This window comes from Symphalangus syndactylus, chromosome 10, assembly GCF_028878055.3.
Source record: "Symphalangus syndactylus isolate Jambi chromosome 10, NHGRI_mSymSyn1-v2.1_pri, whole genome shotgun sequence".
In the NCBI taxonomy this organism is placed as follows: domain Eukaryota; kingdom Metazoa; phylum Chordata; class Mammalia; order Primates; family Hylobatidae; genus Symphalangus; species Symphalangus syndactylus.
The window spans coordinates 58,030,491-58,044,497 of NC_072432.2; positions in this window are offsets into that span (position 1 = coordinate 58,030,491).

Below are 14,007 nucleotides of genomic sequence, written 5' to 3' on the forward strand. Positions count from 1 at the left end.
AGTCAAGTAGGCACCCTTCTGGAATCACCTGCCAAGGTCTGCATCTGATGAAACTTGTGGTGGGGTCTCTTGGCATGGCCAGTGAACGGGGATCCTCCACTTACAGAACTGCCTCCCCCTTAAGTCTTGGCAGCATTACCAATCCTCAGCAGTTTCAACAACGATGCCACCCCATTTCTCATCCCCTTTAGCTGGCCTTCTGGCTCTTAACTCATTTACTTCGCATGAGAATTTCTAAATCTCTTACAAACCTCACAAGAGAAAGACTCAGCGGGTGCTATTCCTGGTCTTTTCTTTGTGCCTAATGGGCACATGACAGATTCTAATCTCATGGACATCCTTTGTTAATGACAGGAGATGTAAGTGATGATCATGCAGGAATCCTAAATGGGAAAGGAAATAAACTTTTATTTTCCTCTCTGCCTACTTGTGTATCTTAATACGTATTCCTCTCTTGAAACAAACATTTGAGGGCAAGTAGCTTATCTGGGAGATAATCTGTGGAAACACTGGTAAGGGAGTGGGGAAGTGAGACGAGGAAGGAAAGAAAGCCAACAAACAGTGCATTACTAAATAAATTATGACGTGCTTTAATAAAGGAAGTATCCTCTTAGCCCTCCTGTGGAATGTGACTGGTGGGTTCTCTTGTCATATGTAATAATATGAGATTTTGGCCCCATCATCAATACTCTACCAAGGCAATTCTAGCAATTCTACCTCATTTATTATAGGCCATTATCATCTTCATGCTTCAAGGACTATCCCAGCAGCAAGATAAGATTGGCTCAAAGCATCTTTGCTCCCAGGGTCCTGATCATGGAAGGGTGTCTGTAGATCAACACACTCTCTTAAACAGCTTTATATCTGCCCCTTGCTACTCTATGCCCACAGATTCATTTTTGGTCAGATTCATTTTGATCTGAATACAAGTTTGTCAGCATCTATGGTTTTATTTTTTTGAGATGGAGTCTCACACTGTCCCCTAGGCTGGAGTGCAATGGCACAATCTTGGCTCACTGCAACCTTCTCCTCCTGAGTTCATGCAATTCTCCTGCCTCAGCCTCCTGAGTAGCTGGGATTAGAGGTGCACACCACCACACCCAGCTAATTTTTTGTATTTTTAGTAGAGACGGGGTTTCACCATGTTGGCCAGACTGGACTTGAACTCCTGACCTCATGATCCACCCACCTCAGCCTCCCAAAGTGCTGGGATTACAGGCGTGAGTCACCACACCCGGCCTCATCTTCTGTGGTTTTGGGGGTAAATAATCTTTTTCTTTTATATAAGATATAGTACTTCCCTAGTCAGGGTTAGGTTGAAAGTTATTCCTGATTGTTGATCTAAGGCAGTGGTTCTCAAAGCATAGTCTCTGGACCAGGAGTACTGCCTGGGAATTTGTTAGAAATGCAAATTCCAAGTCCCATCTCAAGCCGACTGAATCAGAAAATCTAAGGATGGGCACTCAGTAATCCATGATTTAACAAGCCCTCAAGGTGATACAGATCCATGTTACAGTTTGAGAAACACTTATCTAGAAGCCATGAGCAGAAATGGGAGCAGATCTTCAGAAGGTCAGATATCATCTTGTGGGGCACCTGCCTCAGATGAGGCCTTTTCATGGTCTCCAGGTAAGGAAAGGCTGTTCTCTGCCCAAGAGCCGAAAGTTGCTTCTGCTAACTAAAAAGTTTCGGGAGATTTAGTGGTTCAATATATTCATGTGTATATACTCAGATATTCTTATTTTAAATTTTAGTTTTCTATTTTTCTTACCAGGGCCAGGACTGTAACACAGGGAATTGCTAATGGATTGTACAGTTAGCCTTATTTGTAACTTTTACTTTCCCAGTAAAATCCATAGCCTAATTTTAGCAGAGGCTGTCCTCTGGCTGCTGGAGATAAGGGTCTCTTTAAGTACTGTCACACCAGACCAATGGTTTCCACACTGTGTTCTGAGTTGATAGTTGAGTGATCTGACTTTGTGATTTACTCTTATCTGATCTTCCTTTGCCACTTTTATGGCACAAGAACACACAAACACCTCCACAGATCTTATTGTTTCCTTTACTCTCAAACCCTTGAGATGTTGCACATACCACATATCCTCTTTCACCTGTAGTCCATCCCAATTCACCATAAGTAAGGCTTTTTGTGTTGCTAGAGTACTACAAAAGCTGTCACCTTTCCGTTGTTGCCTTACTTTGGTTTCCTCCAGAAAAATATTCTAAAATAAAGATTCAATTGCAAGTAGATTTAGCAACTCTTATCACATTGTCCAGATGATGTCGCACGGCCTAATTGTGCTGGTGATCATTCAAGTGAGAATTTAGTGTTCCTACCTGCTACCATGTGAAGCAGCAAGAGCGAATGAGGGTAGGAGTGAATATTGGCTCAGCCAAATAACAATGTTTGCCACAGAAGGTATGTAAAAAACATTACCCAACTATACATATAAACACACACACTCACACATGCATGTCACTGCGTATGTGGTTTATTCTATCTTCTGTGTATATAACAATGTTTACCCCTTAAAATGTAGAAAGAGTAGGGGGATAGTGGTTGGTAGAGGAAACGGTAGAAATTATAAAATAAAGATATTTGTCTGTATTTAGGAGAAGCGTTAGAGATGGTGGCTGTGCTTCCCAAATACTAACAATGGTTGATGAGTTTGGAGACGTTCCATACAGATTTTTCTTTCTTTACCTAAAAGCAGTTTTAAACAGGCATGAGTGAAAAGCCTTTGCACTTTATCACTGAGAAGCTGCTAAATCATAGAGAAAAAAAAATAACAGGAATGCACATTTTGAGAAATGGTGACGTTGTACACAAAGATTGCTCAATAATATTTACTGAACTGAAATGAGTTTTACAATTCTGTTGATGTGAGTTGCTTGGACTAAATCAGGAAGTTCTTCATTTCCTCATTAGGAAACTATGAATGGTAAGCTTTACTCACCTGATTGCCTTTCATGTACCAGAAATTGTTAGTAGTCTGCAAAAACTCATTTTTAAAAAAGTAAAATGAAACAAGGTAATATTAAACGTTAGATTAGAAAAATCAACTTGAAACTTGGCCTTGAAAAGGTAAATTCTTTCTGTATCTTTTTCTAAAATTTAACAATTATTAGCCCTCTCTCTTACAATAGCACAAATGTGTGTACCACTAATGCCCAGAATTTTTTTTTCTGATGCTGTTTTTCACTGAAGAGAATCATGACTCCTTCGAGGGTAGCTGTTTCAATGACTTGAAGCAGGAAGAAGTTAGGATTTGAAGCAATATGTCTGAAACATACAGTTTTTGCCAGAGAGAAAAGATGTTTTTACAAATGTCAGGGGGTAAAGCCTGAAAGGATAAAGGAGCTATTTAATGAAAAATCTACTGTTTATTAAAAATTGAGCATCAAATCACAATAATAATTATTGACATACATTGTATGAAAGCCTATGAATTCATAATAACATATCGAAAAGAAAAAGTTGTAAGAGTGAAAATTTGAAAACAAAAAAGCAAGAGAATATAGCAGAATAGGATTATGTTTCAAAAATAATTTTAATAAGTAGAGAACAGTTTTGCTCCTTCCATTAAATGTATGAATTTTACAAATTATAGTGATGTATTTTTCTCTTTGGGTAAATATGAGTAATACAGAGACCAATGTGTAAGACAAATGGTTCCCGGAAAAATAGGAATAAACAAAAAGTACTGATCAGTACTGGTGGCTGCCCATAATCAACACCACTAGTCAAATTCTCAATAAGCACATAGAAAGAGGGTTTAATTGTATATGCTGAGGTAAGTGTCTTACAGAGGAACTTCATCTTCACATGATTTACCCTTTATCTCCTAGGACATGAGACTTCTTGATGACTCTACTAATTATAATGAGATATAATTGGAAATTTATCTTGGACCCAGCTTAGCTGTCCCCAGATTTCTGACCCACAGAAAATGTGAGATAATAGTTTTGTTTTAGCCATTAAGTTTCAAGAATAATTTGTTATGCAGCAATAATAATTAGTACACCAAGAATGATAATGTTAGGGAAATGAAGTTTAGGTGTATATTTGTCCCATATCCCAATCAGGAATCTGTTGACAAATAATGCAGAATTAGCTGCTTAGGCTAGGAATAGAACTCTTTTTCGTTTGTGTCTGTTAAGATTTGTGCTAGGAAGTTTTGTCTGCTAACCTCACTGTAACCCATAGAAAAGAATAAGTATAAGCAATAGGATAAGAAGAGAGCTAATAAATAAAATGTAAATATGTGGATTTTAAATTCCAGAAAAAAATTTGAAATGCTTTAAATTTTTTGGTTTTTGTGTAAGTGCAATAATAAATTCAAATTATTGTTATTTTGAGCATGTGCTTTGTCTATTTCTTAAGGAGTTTAAAGCATTAGAGCATCAGGAGATTATAATATAGTAGATTTGTTTTAAATTGAATTTTACAGTAATACAAGTAAATAAGTTTGTAGTCAACGTTCAAATATTTGGATAAATGTTGATTTATTAATTAGTAAATACAGTGTAGACATTTACAGGAATGATAATTTTTAATGCTTGAAAGATTATTACATGTTTAATGTTTTCATTAGATAAGTAAATTGGACATTAAGGATACTCTTATTGATACATTAAAGCTCCTTGGACATCCCTATGTTGTACAGACTCTATCCACTTTTAAAATACAGATTTTATTTATTTATTTATTTGTTTGTTTACTTTAAAAGACAAGATCTCGCTATGTTGCCCAGGCTGGAGTTCAGTAGCTATTGACAGGCACAATCATAGTGTACTATAACCTCTAACTCCTGGGCTCAAATAATCCTTCAGCCTTAGTCTTTAGGGTAGCTGGGGCCACAGGTGAACGCCACTGTGCCTGACGAAACCCACTTTAAGAAACAAATACTTTCTTTTCTGTAGAGAAACTAGAAGTAGAAAATGCTGAGAGTTGTAGGAGATTGTGAGATAATTCATCTGGTGACAGATCCATAGCAACCACTGTCCACTCTGCTGGGGGCTGACAGCTTGCTCTTGCAACAGGCCTGAGTATCATTCTACATGGAGAGTACTAACTAGTATGACATTCATGGCCTCTTCCCATGGTGGCATTCATGATCCTCTTCCTTACTCCTCACTACAGAAGAAAGAGTGACTTATTTGAAAGCTGAGTTTGGAAGGAGGAACTAGGAAGGTGTATTTTAGTCCTGTCATCTTTTATTTCTTTTGCAATCTAGCTGCACAGAGCAGTTTGGCTCCTCCTGGCTTAAGTTTTACAGGGCAAACCTTCCACTTCAGTATGCTTATGGTGGCCAGTTTTTTTCTGTGACTGAATGAGTAAATATGAGAAAAGGCCCTAACCTGTGGGGCATTCAAAGCAATAAAAGGGATATTTAAATTTCTGTCTGCTTGATTCTTAATTAGTCCAAAATGAGGCTATGAAAGAGGGTGCTATTTATTACTCCCATCCCAACATTGTTGTACCTTTAAACCATAAGAACATAGCTTAAAACTTACAAGGCTTTTTTGATTTGAATGTAGTTACTCACAAATGACGACTATTGTGATGTTATGTAACTTCTTGTCATGAATGTAGTTCCTCTTCCACAATTTTACATCTAGAGTTAGATTTGCATTTTTTTTTTACCACAACGAGCACATATTTTCACAACTTTGGCAGAACTGTGTTATACTTTTCATCATTCTATGATTTCAGCTCCTTACAATATCATTCTTAATGGGCAAACACTGTTTTTCTTTTATTTGTTAATGGCGTTCATGATACCCATGGTTATCATTACTAAATGCTATTATAATTTGTCATTTTTTTCAGGTGGTAAAATGTACTGTTCAATGAGAAGTGTGTTGTTCAATCTGATATACAGATACTGTGTTAGTTTGGGTTTCCTTAAGCAGAATCTGAGACATAACTTTGAATTATGTCAGTGTATTTGGTAGTGGTGGGGGGGAATCATGGCTAAAAATGAGGAGAATGAGGCAAGAAATGATGGAAAGTTGATAAGTAGTGTATTACTGTGTTGGTATGTACAGCTGGAGCTTGATCCTACTGGGAATCCTCTCAGGAGCCATGTAAAATGCACTCACAATTATCACTCCAAAGGACCAGGAGACTGGGAGGACAGGGGACAGGGTCCTTTTTCTATTGACTCTCCTCAATTGGTGGAGGGTTAACTTCCCCCAACTTCTGGGCTGCCTTCTGTGGCAGCATAATGAAGAAAGGTGGGGTGGCAAGAGCAGAAGCTTGAGACAGGTAAAGATGCTTGCAGCTTGCACAGGATCTGTCTTTCCACCACAGCTGCAGCTGAAACCCACATGTAAACTGACAGGATGTGGTACAAGGCTTAAAAAGCATCTGCTCCAAGTATGATTCAGAAAACATTAAAAAGAAGAAAAACATTTGCCACATTCATCCTATCAATATGTGGCTTAACTGTTGGCCTAGTATAACTAAACAATCATTTGCAATGCTTTCAAATTCCAGAACTGTCAGATATATCTGTATGTCTGTATTTTTATTTTAATCTATATCTATTTTTAGATATCTAATTATTTTAATCTATTTATCTGTGTATCTGTATATGTACGTATGTGTCTATCTATCCATCTCTCCACCGATCCATTCAAAATTTTCTTTATATTGCACTTACTTTGAGGGCAGTCCCCAGGGAGGAAACTGAATATGAAAACTTAGGTTATTTAGGGGTGGATGCTAACAAGAACCTCTTTCTTGGAGGCCAGTCAGAATTTGGATGGGATGAGCAACTTAAGCTCTAGAAAAAAAAAGTTGAAATTTGTAGGCCAGATTCTCTAAGTCCAAGTTTTTCTGTGCATATTTTTTTTTGTTATCCTCTGGCATTAAATAAAATCATGTTGAAATGCTCTAGTTTGTTCTCTATTGTGCTCACGGATATTAAGTAAAAGATTTGATGTTCACAATTGGTTCTTAATTTTAAGGGACCATAACACTTACATGATCTGTCCTGATAGTAGTCTAAGAGTAAAGGAAGTAAAGGAATCTACAAGAGGAATCTCAAATTAACTACTGCGGAGATTGTCCCTTTTTTTGTGTTTTGTTGAGAAAGGTAGCAATTTTCTACAGGGTCTCACTGTGAATAGTTAAAGGTCTCTTTAAATACTGTTTCACCTTCTTTTTTTTTTTTTTTTTTTTTTGAGACGTAGTCTTTCTCTGTCCCCCACGCTGGAGTGCAGTGGCTCGATCTCGGCTCACTGCAAGCTCTGCCTCCCGGGTTCACGCCATTCTCCTGCCTCAGCCTCCGGAGTAGCTGGGACTACAGGCGCCTGCAATCATGCCCAGCTAATTTTTTGTATTTTTAGTAGAGACAGGGTTTCACCGTGTTAGCCAGGATGGTCTCGATCTCCTGACCTCGTGATCCGCCCGCCTCGGCCTCCCAAAGTGCTGGGATTACAGGCTTGAGCCACCACGCCCGGCCTAAATACTGTTTCACCTTCTACAGCAGTTGATTTGGTTCATCCATTTTCTAAATCACATTAATTCAAAACTGTGTTATACACTGAAATAATACACGTAAGGTTTAATTCTTCTCCATAAATTGTTTTATTTTAGTGATCTATTTAATAATTTAGTATCAGGGATGGGTTCAGAAGCTGCTCTTATTAACATCTTCATAGACTGTGGAAAAGAAAATGTTCACATTGAAATTCCCAAGTTTGCCAGTGACCTTAAGCTCTTCTGGTTAATAAAAATGCCAAGCTGATGGAAATAAACTGCAGAAAGACTTCATGAAGCTACGTTCATGGACAGAAAATTGATATATGAGTCACAAAAGGGACAAAGATAAAATAATGAGTCAATGCACTTAGAAAAAAAATAATCCAAACTATACCGGCAGAGGAATGGTCTTGGAGCTATCTATTACAATACAGAGATCATTGTGAACGCTTCTGTGAGGACAGGGAAGAGTCCGTTAAAGGCAGATGGAATTCTGACAATCACAAGAAAGGGAAAGGAAACAAAATAGAACACAATGTCCTCTTACAGAAAATCAAGGTGCAGATGTGTCTGTTATTTACAGTTCTGATCCCTATACTCAAGAATACGATGAAAAGGAAAGCAAAAGGGGTAAAACATCTGAAACAACCAGGAAGAAGGGCCATGCTGCCACATTAAGTGTAAACTAAAAAGATTTAAGCTCCAAAATAGAATGGCAAAGTTTGAGAGAAAATAAAGCCAAAATCTTCAAAATTGTTAAAAATTTTGTTTTGTATGTAACAACCAGGTAATTATTATAAAAGAGGTAAAAGAAAGAATAAATCAAAAGAATTTTTATTTGAAAGATTCAGCATAGAGTAGATGTATGAAACTCATTTCTTAGAGAGATAGTACCTGATAAAAGTAGTTTCCAAAAAGAACTTAATAAACCCTTATAGTATGCATTTAAGTTGTTACTGAAGAAAAAACAATGTTATTGGATTTATCTCTAGCTGTTTAAGCTGAATATTAATAAATTCTCATTTACTATCCTTTGGTGTTCACCAGAAAGAGAGGTAAAAAGTATCTCCTTAGGGCCAATAGCTTCATGAATTGAGAAGTTAAAAATGGCGATGTATAATTATTACATGAGCTTCTGAAACATCTGTCACATCACATTGTTTAGTTATTACTGAGACAAGGCAGTGAACATCCAACAGATTTAATCTCTGCAAAACACAAAAATATTTCTCAATATTTTTCTCTCTTAAGCAAATCAATTAATTCTCATCTAGGGGAGATTAGCTAATATCAAAAAAATCTCTGCTTAAAACCACTGGGAAACTCAGAAATTTCTTTACAATTTGAGTTCATGTGTTTAAAATAACTGGACTACTACCGAATTGTTTCAGTACTATTGATTTTCAATAACTTATTAATAGTGCCCCAACTATAGTGTGACTGGCACTTGATGTTATTCAAAGGCAATCTTAAAATAGTTAATTTGGCAGCTGTGTATAGACACAGTCCACTTCTAATGAAATAATACTTTGCTGGTTACAATTTATTCTTACTCCTTTACCTGCTTTTTATGAATGAACCATAGTAAAAGTTTATCTAATGATGTGGGGAGTCAGCAAATTTATCTAATGTGGGGAGTCAGAAAAGGTCCAAACAATAAAAACTTTAGGCTTTTTGTACCATATGGTCTCTGTTGCAACTCTTCAATTATGCTATTATAATGTGGAAGCAGCCAGAGGTAACACATTAACAATTAGGTGTGGCTGTTTCTTCCAACAGAACTTTATTTACAAAAGCAGGCACAGGCCAACCAATAGTAAATACATTATTAAATTAAAGCTTATATTTCACAGGAAACACCTTCGGCTCAACCTGTGTATACAGTAGACTTTTGCTTTTAAGACCGGTTCTCTGCTGAAGATTACATGTTTAAAAAATAATATTATTTACAGTCAGAGGGCCTGGGCTCATGACTGTTTTATTTGCTAACTGTATGACTTTGAGGAAGAGGTTTAACTTTTCTAAGTCTTGATTCTTTCGTTCTAACATGATTAATTGTGAGAATTAAATAATTTTAAGGAGAAGGAATTTGTAGAAATATTCTACAAATACTAGTCACTGCTATCGCAACTCTGGGTCACTGGTTAACACGTGCCATTTTCCCCTTTGTGAACAACCTATAGGCTTATTAACTCCGTGTACTTCCCCTAAGTGAGAAGTAAGTCCAAGGAAGATCTGATATAATCCACTTCACTAAAAAAAAATTAAATTATCTGATAATTTTAAGATTTTATGAAATGCATGTTTATAGAGGAAAAAAATCCTAAAATATGTAAAAAGAGAAAATAGGAGTTGTAGTAGCTGACATAAAGGATAATAGGAATTTAAGAGGAAAAGGATGAGAAATTAGAGAAAATGAAAGAAGTGGAAGATGAAAGATAAGAGGCAAAACCAAAATAGAGCCAGTAATGGGAGTATAGGAGAAAAATAATGAGGCACAGTTAATGAAAGTAGGTCTAGTTGAAGGTAGGTATCAGAGCCTACAGGCAATGCACTGAATAGGAAGCTTGCAGGCCTGAATGTGTCTGTTCCCATTACCAGGGTGACCATCTTATCTCCTACGTTTTGCTTTAGTTGTTACACTTGAGACCTTCCCATGTGTCTCTGTATTTACTGACAGATATCCAAAGATAAGGTCCTGGGAAGCATTTCAAATAAGAACCCTCGGGTCTATTGGCTCTTCATTTCTAATCAGAGAACACTTCCTTGACAAAAATCATGCCCGTGTGCCCTGACTACAAAATGAGTAAAGATAAATGAAGATTAAATAACAGACTTGTTAATCAGGATTTGGGGTAGACTTAAATTTTCACAGTCCATTTTCTCACTCTCACTTTCTCGCTCTCTCAAGCCTGTATTCCTGCTTATACATTCTCACAACACACATCCACTCCCACGCACGCCTGTCAAACTTTCTCTACCCAGATGGATAAAACGGACTGAAGTTGGGTGCACCAATGTGTCTTTTATAATCAGTATTCAGTGCCTCAGAGTCAGGCAAATGAGGAGAAAATAAAAAGCATACTTTAAAAAATCATAGAGAAATAAACATTCCTATTTTTCTTCCTGTTGTGACTCATGCTATCCTACCTAGGTACCACGCTCATGTTAAGTAGATATTCAGTTCCACCATCTGACAAACAGAAGGTTAAAAGTATGATTGCTTAAGGAGAAACAAACAAGAGGGTTTTATTTTCATCTCAAAAGGAGGTATTTAAAATATGTCTCCTTACCCCCAAACATAGTTATTTTCAGTCACTGAATTATATGTGGACTTGGCTATACCAGCAAAAATATAAAAACACACTTAAGAATTATATCCTTTGTTAATTTGCAATTTTAGCGGATATGGAAGTTTGGACTTACTGAGAAAGGAAGGACAATTCGATCTTGGGAAAAAGTAGATCAGGAGTGGTTTGACAAGAGAAAGGAATTGATCGCTCTGGAGGGAAACACTAAAAATTTTATGAAACACTTTCTACAGCATCCAAAGGGAGGACTTTTCAGAAAAAAATTAAAAGCAAAATATTAATATCTTATATATATTATTTTCTAAGTTTAAGAATGGAAGGTAATGTGTTTTGGATACTTCCTAATTATCTAGGGGAAAAATATATATTCTGGCGGTGGTACCACCTCTCTTTGCTTTATTTTCAGCAGTTCGGGTATTGTTCTATAATGAAAAGTGGAATTTATTAGACACTTCTCCCAGGACCCAAATCTCCTATCTTAAGATAAATTACTTTGTATTCTTCTTTTACAGAACTTCTGTTTTTTGTTTCTGAATCCAAAACTCATTTAAGCACCTTCTGGGCAAAGAAGAAGGATTCCTAGAACTATGCTTTCAGTAGGTATATTTCCAAAGGACTAAAATAGTTTATCTAATCTCCTCTATTTTTAATCCAATAGAAAGAAAAAGCAAGAAAGGAGACATAAGTGTTACAGGTTTCCCCCAGAACTCTCCTCACTCCGGGTCAATTATGGCTGCTACCACCAAATAGAAGTAGATAGCACAGGTCTATGCCTTGACCTTTTTATTTTATGATTACAATAAGGTCTCATCTTATCTCTACTGCCCCACGTCACTCCTAAGACAGCAGTTTCCAAACATACCGAGACCACTGTTTTAACCTGAGACTAGAAGCATGCAATGACCTGAATTGGATTGAAACTGGTTTTCTCTAGATTGCTTTTTAGATAATTATAGATACCTGAATTAATCAAAAACATGCGCTTAAGCTTTGCAGAGCAGCTTGTCAAAGTCTGCCTGCTTAAGAATACCCTGTTTTTGCTCTTTTTTAAAATTCACTACAGAAGAAACATTCTTCTATGGTAACATATGATGAAAGTGACACTGATTTGGAATGTAAATATATGCAGGGTGTTTTAAACCGACAGCATTTTGTATGAAAAAATACTTTAAAAAATATATACTATCTTTGAAATGCAATTGAAAGAATAAAACAATAACAATCATTCTATTCTAATTTCTAAAGTGTACATTATAAGGGGATATTCACTCAAAGATATAATTTTTTACCTTGTAAGAAAAATGTCAATATTTTAGTTACGTTTTAGTACTTGACTAAGAAATGAACCTAGTCGAAAAATTGACTTCTCTTTAAATCAAATCATACAAAATCGCTGATATTTGATTTTTTTAACCTACATAGAGGATAATTTCATGTAGTTCAATCTAAAACATATGTCTTCTTCAAAGAGACATATCCCCCCCCAAAAAGAATACTTTAAAAAAATCACATCTCTGCCAGGTGCGGTGACTCACATCTGTAATCTCAGCATTTTGGGAAGCTGAGGCAGGCGGATGGCTTGAGGCCAGAAGTTCAAGACCAGCTGGGCCGACATGGTGGAACCCCGTCTCTACTGAAAATACAAAACTTACTCAGGCATGGTGGCATGTGCCTGTAATCCCAGCTACTTGGGAAGCTGAGGCATGAGAATCACTTGACCCACAAGAGGTGGAGGTTATGGTGAGCAGCGATCATGCCACTGCACTCCAGCTGGAGCGACAGAGCAAGATGTTGTCTCAAAAAAAAAAAAAAAAAAAAAAAAAGCGCAACTCTTTTATGCTTTACATATTTTGAATAGCATAAGTTTTTAAATTCTACTACTTGTAATTTATTAGATATGTATTTGTTCAGGCAATTTCCCAGGCTACTTTGTGGAAATTAGAATGAAATATTTGGAATCCATATGGATTTAAAGCTCTAGTTTAGACTAACGTCCTCAACATTTTTAAGGTCTTGAATACAGCCATTGGTTTGTCAGGACAATTTAATGAGTTTTATTACATTTACACACCCATATATCCACCACCACAATCAAAATGTAAAATGTTTCCTTCACCCTACCTTCTGTTCCTTTACAGCCAATGCCCCCATACCCAGAGGCAATCACTGATCTGATTTATATTGCTATAGATTAATTGTGCCTTGTCTAGAACATGTAAAAGTGAGATGATACAGTACGTATGCTTTTGTTTCTGCCTTCAGCCAGCAAAATATTTTAGTTTTATCCATGTTATTGTATTAGTAGTTTCTTTTTATTGCAATGCTGTAGCATTCCATTGAATGAATGCATTGTTATTTGCTTATCCATTCACCTTCAGATGGACATATAGGTTCTTACCAGTTTGGGGTTATTATGAATAAAGCTGTCATGAATAACTGTGTGTAAGACTCTGTGTCCATTTCTCCTGGGAATGTACTTAGAAGTGGAATTGCTTGGTCATAGAGTAAATGTATGTTTAACTTTATAATAAATGATCAAATTATTTTTCAAAGTAGTAATACCTTGATTTTTATTTCATAATCTCTGGATTCATTTTCTTGTTGCCATTATGACAAATTACCATAAATTTAGTGCTTTTAAACACCTGGTATTAATTATCTTACAGTCCTGAAAGTCAGAAGTACAAAATTAATCTTAGGGCTTGCTCCTTCTGGAGCCTCTGAGGATAGAATCCATTTTCTTGTCTTTTTAAGTTTCTAATGGCTACCTGCATGTCTTGGCTCACGATCACTACAGCATGTTGCTTCTGTCTTCACATTTCCTACTGTCTCTTTAATCTCTGAACTCCTTTTGGGGAAGAATCCCTGTGATTACCTTAAGCCTGCCAAGATAATCCAGGATATTCCCTTATCTCAAGATCCTTAACTTAAATCACATCTACAAAGTCTCTTTTGGCATGTAAGGTAATAGTCACAGGTTCTGCGGATTAGGATGTGGATATATTAGTGGGCCATTTTTCAGCCTACCACAGGCTCTAACTTTCCAATTTAGTAGTTTTAATCAGAATACCCATTTAGCCAAAACTCTGAGGTACATACAAAGTTTTTGGTATCACCTCCTCAGGCTTAATAGCTACTATTAATTGATGGCTACCATATGCCAAATGCTGTGCTGAGTACTTTGCACATAATCTTAATTCACAC